Source organism: Pinus tabuliformis, chromosome 3_2, assembly GCF_031772625.1.
Source record: "Pinus tabuliformis cultivar Carrire ecotype Pingquan chromosome 3_2, CPIR1, whole genome shotgun sequence".
In the NCBI taxonomy this organism is placed as follows: Eukaryota; Viridiplantae; Streptophyta; class Pinopsida; order Pinales; family Pinaceae; genus Pinus; species Pinus tabuliformis.
The window spans coordinates 809,197,133-809,202,257 of NC_142302.1; positions in this window are offsets into that span (position 1 = coordinate 809,197,133).

The following is a 5,125-nucleotide window of genomic DNA, read 5'->3' on the forward strand; positions in this document are numbered from 1 at the left end:
TAGGTAAGTATGTTGCATTGATTCTTAGTGCTTCCAAGTGGCATCTTTTAGGCTAAAGTGCTTCTACTACACATTAACTTGGGTGATAACTCGCCTCCGCATAATTGTTTCTCCCCATTCTAGAATATGCAGGGGTTCTACCAGAAACTCTTCATTCGGTTCGACTATAGAACGTACATAGTAAAGTTTTCAGTTTCAATAACTAATCCAATTTAAGACAAACATACATAATGAGATTTTCTTATGTACCTGTACATCTTGCCAATTTATGATGTGTCTAGAATCATATATATATTTCTTAAGCAGAGAGACATAAAACAAATTATGGATGTGTACATGACTTGGTAAAGAAAACCTATATGATACTTGTCCTATTCTTTCCAAGATTTGGAAAGGTCCATAATATCGGGGTGCTAGTTTTGTACACCTTGCCCACTTGAGAGTAATCATCTTGGGACTAACACTTACATATACATGATCACCCACCTGAAATTATTTGTGGTCTCTTTTCTTATCTGCATAAACTTTTTTTTTTCTCTATCTTGCGGGACTTTTAGAATTTTCCATACCTTCTTCACTGCTTGCTCCATCTATGATAGGAGGATGGGTCCCAAAATTAACTTATCCTCTCAGCGACTCTTGTTGATAGGAGTTTCGTACCTTTTTCCATATAGCACTTCAAAGGGACTCATGTTTATTGACTCATGATAGCTATTATTATAGGCGAAATCCACCAAATGGAGACATTCTTCCCAATTTGTTCACTACTGCATCACATAGATGTGAAGGATATATTCTAGCACTTGATTCACTCATTCAGTCTTCCCATCGGTTTATGTGTGGTATGTTGTACTGAATTTAATAGGGGTACCCCATCCAGTAAAGAGAGCCTTCCAAAACGAGATTTAAATTTTACATCCCTATAATAAATCATTACTTTCAGTATTCCATGCAATCAAAATAATTCCTTCATAAGTATCTCTGCAATTTGAACATTTCAGAATGTAGACTTAACGGGGATAAAATAAGCCACCATGCTCAATTTGTCCAATGTTACCACAATTGGGTCATTCTGTTTCATGGACCTCAGCAAGCATGTTATTAATTCTAGTGTAATGGTGTCCCATTTCCATTCAGGTACGCGTAGGGGATGAAGTAGTCTAGTTGAGTGTTGGTGCTCCACTTTTACTTTATAATATTATAAGAACTTAGGTAGGTACTCTATGATATCCCACCTCATACCTGGGAAAAAAAATGTTATTTTTAATTGTAGTTAATAGTTTTTGATATCCAGGGTGTGTGGTGTATGGGCTTCGGTGGAATTCATCTAATAAGAATTTCTTGACTTATTTCTGATTGGGAACGTATACTCTCCCATTAAAAGTTAATACATTATGGTCATTTATATCATAATTAGACTATTGTCCTAGGTTTTTCATTTTTTTACCTTGCTGCCATAAAAATTCATACTCGGGGTCTCTCATGGTAGCATCCTTGATTTGCTTAGAACAATCAACCTCTATTCGATTGTAAGAAATTTCATATAGATGATGCAATTTCCTACTCAATGCCTCTGCTACATTATTTCCTTCCCTTTTATATGTTTTATATCGAAATCAAACTCACTTAGGAATGCGGTCCACCTAGCTTGGCGAGCATTTAAGTTAAGTTGGTTAATTGTTTTGTTAAACTATTATGATTTGTCATTAACAAAAATATTTTCCCTAGGAAATAATGCTGCTAGACATTAAGGGCATGAATAATCACATTTAATTCTAGATCATAGGTAGGTACCTCTGTTCGTGCTCTTTCAACATGCAAGATGCATAATTTATGAGCCTCCCATCTTTCATTAAAACTCCTCCAATGCCCTCCTCGAAAGCATCCGTACACACTGTAAATTTTTTATCCAAGTCTACAATTTTTAGCATAGAGGTAGTTGTTAACATATACTTCATATTTTCAAAACTATGTTGGCATTCTTTTGTCCAACTAAACACTCTTCCTTCTTTTGCAAGGATGCAAAGGGTATGTAATTCTAGAAAATCTCTCAATAAAGAGATGGTAATATCCAAACAATCCCATAAAATACCTAATATCTGCCGCACTTTAAGGAGCAAACTAGCTCATAATGTTTCTAATCTTTTCAGGGTCCACCGCTAAACCCTTAGAGGAAGTAACACACCCGAAATATTGAATTTGTTCATTAAAAAGTCACATTTACTGAATTTGGCGTAGAGATGAGTCTCTCTAAATGTTTACAACACTATTTGGAGATGTTTCTTATGTTCCTCTAGGTTAGGAGAGATTTTTCGGCGAAAATCACAAGGAATAGATCCAGCTTAGCAAGTTAAATAATCTCAGCAGAGCACCCAACAGCTAACTTGACCAATGGCTAGTTTGACTCTAGGACCGGGGTCAAAATATGATAACAATAATAATATGAATAATAATGATATTATTAGTTATAATAGCTATAACAATATTTATGGTATTAATAATAATAATAATATTGATCTTAGTAATAATTATAACAATAATAATGATATTAATAATAACAATTGGATGGACAAGAGTAACAAAAACATCTCTAACTCGAAAAATAATAGGAATAAGAGGACTCCTGGTATTAATAATTTTTCTTCTCTTTCTAGTAACAGAGTTATAAATCTTTCCAGTTTCGTTTTTCCCCCTTCTGTTTTTAAAGTTCTGGGCAAGGGTTTAAATTTTGCCTTAGCCCCTAGAAAAATCCCCGTGGAAGATATCATTTGTGATATTGAGTTTGGGATCAGAGGTTTACCTGAGAGGATCAAGGATACTATTAGGCAAGATTGTGCAGTTGCCTTGAGAAAGGCTAGGCCGCCTAAAAGTAACCTTAGCAAGGATGAATTTTTAGCTCTCAAATCCCTAAACCAGAACAAAGATATCATTGTTCTTAAGGCAGACAAGGGTGGTGCTGCCGTCATTCTTAACAAGGTTGATTACTGCAGCAAGATGTTGGATCATCTTCATAATAGTGGTAGCTACAAAAAGCTTCCCAAAAATCCTTTGAAGAAGGTTGCTAGAAATGTGGCTTTGGCCATTAAATCCATTAGCTCACTAAGTTCCTTGCACCATAAGCTCATTGAGAGCAACCCTATTACTCCTAGGATCTATGGTCTCCCCAAGATTCACAAAGAAGGAGCCCCCTTAAGGCCCATCGTCAACACCATTGGGGGTCCTACCTACCTTCTTGCGAAGTTTCTTGCGTTAAAGCTTAAACCCTTGGTTGGTCGGACGGAGTCCTTCGTTAAAGACTCTGCTTCCTTTATTGATGAACTCAAGGACATTAAGCTTGATCCTGGGGACATTCTTGTTAGTTTTGATGTTGTCTCCCTGTTCACTTGCATCCCTATTAATGAAGCCATGGAGGTGATCAACCGCCTAACTGATCCTGACACGGCCAGGTTGGTTGAGATCTGTCTCACTTCCACCTTCTTCAGTTTTGAAGGTGAGTTCTTCGAGCAAACCTGTGGGGTTGCGATGGGCTCACCGCTTTCCCCTATTGTTGCTAATCTGTTTATGGAAGATTTTGAGTCCAAGACTCTTAACTCTTCCCGGCTCTTGCCTAAGCTGTGGAGAAGGTATGTGGATGACACCAATGTCATATGGCCTCATGGCCAGGATGAGCTTGATCTCTTCTTTGATCATCTCAATAATCAATCCTCAGCCATTAAGTTCACTAAGGAGCAGGAAGTTGATGGATGCCTTCCATTCCTTGATATTCTTATTTCTAAGAATAGTGATGGTTCCCTCGCCCATAGAGTTTTTCGAAAGAAAACTCATATGGAGCAGTATCTTCATGCCAGTTCCCACCATTTCCCGGCTCAAAATATGGGTGTTCTCAATACCCTTGCTACTCGGGCCCTAAGGATCTCGGACAAAAAGAGCTTTGAGAATGAGAAATCCCATCTGCTTGATGTCTTTGTTGAGAATGGTTATAGTAGATACTTGGGTCAGAGGGCTTTCCTTAAAGCTTCCAAGAATTCTTTAACAAAAAGGGAACCAAAGGAGCGAATTCCAGGTGTCCATCTTCCGTATGTCCAGGGGACCACTGATAGAATTGGAAGGATTCTAAGGAAGCATAGTATCCCTGTGTCCTTTAGTCCCCTGAACACCATTCGTATGTCCCTCAGATCTGTGAAGGATCCTATCGACCCTAAGGATATGAAAGGTGTTTATATGATCCCTTGTTCATGTGGGACCCCCTATATTGGGGAGACTGGTCGCTCCTTCAATCAAAGGATTAGCGAACACGCAGCGGACCTGAAGCATAGGCGAGCTAAGTCTTCTGCTCTAGCTGAACATGCTGAGAAAACCAATCATCATGTTTGTATTGAGGAGGCCAGTGTTATTGCTAAGGTTTCGCATTTCCATCATCGTAAACTTAGGGAAGTGCTTGAGATTGAAAAAATGCCAAGCAATCTCAATAGGGAGGATGGCTAGAAAATCAGTAGGTGTTGGGTCCCAGCACTCTCTTCCTAGTTGTTTTTCCGCCCTCCTCTTTAGGTTTTTAGTATTTTTTTTCTTTATTGTTAATTTTATTCTATTTATTATTTTAAGTGTTATTATTATTTTTATTTATTTATTAAAAACTAATTTATTTTAGCTGTTTTATATTTATTTAATATTTATTTATTGATTTATTTATTTACTTTTTATGTATTTATTTGATGTTAATTTTATTTATTAGTACTTTTGTTCTTATTTAGCTTAGACTTTTTAACTAATTTTCCAACTAACCTAACATCCTTTTGACATTCTTTATGATTAGGTCTTTTATGTAACTTTCTTTCCATTTAATTATTAATTAATTTATAAGTTTTAATAATATTTTTAAAGAAGATTATTTTATATATTTCTTAGGCCTTTAATTGTATATTTTAAGGTTATTTATTTATTTATTTCTATTTAGTTATTTATTTATTTAGTAAATTTTCTTTATTGTTAATTTTATTTATTTGTTTATTATTTTATTTATTATTTATTTAATTCATTTATATTATTTATTTAGTATTAACTAATTTATTTTAACTAATTTATATTTATTTAATTTTATTTATTGACTTTTTATTTTTATTTATTT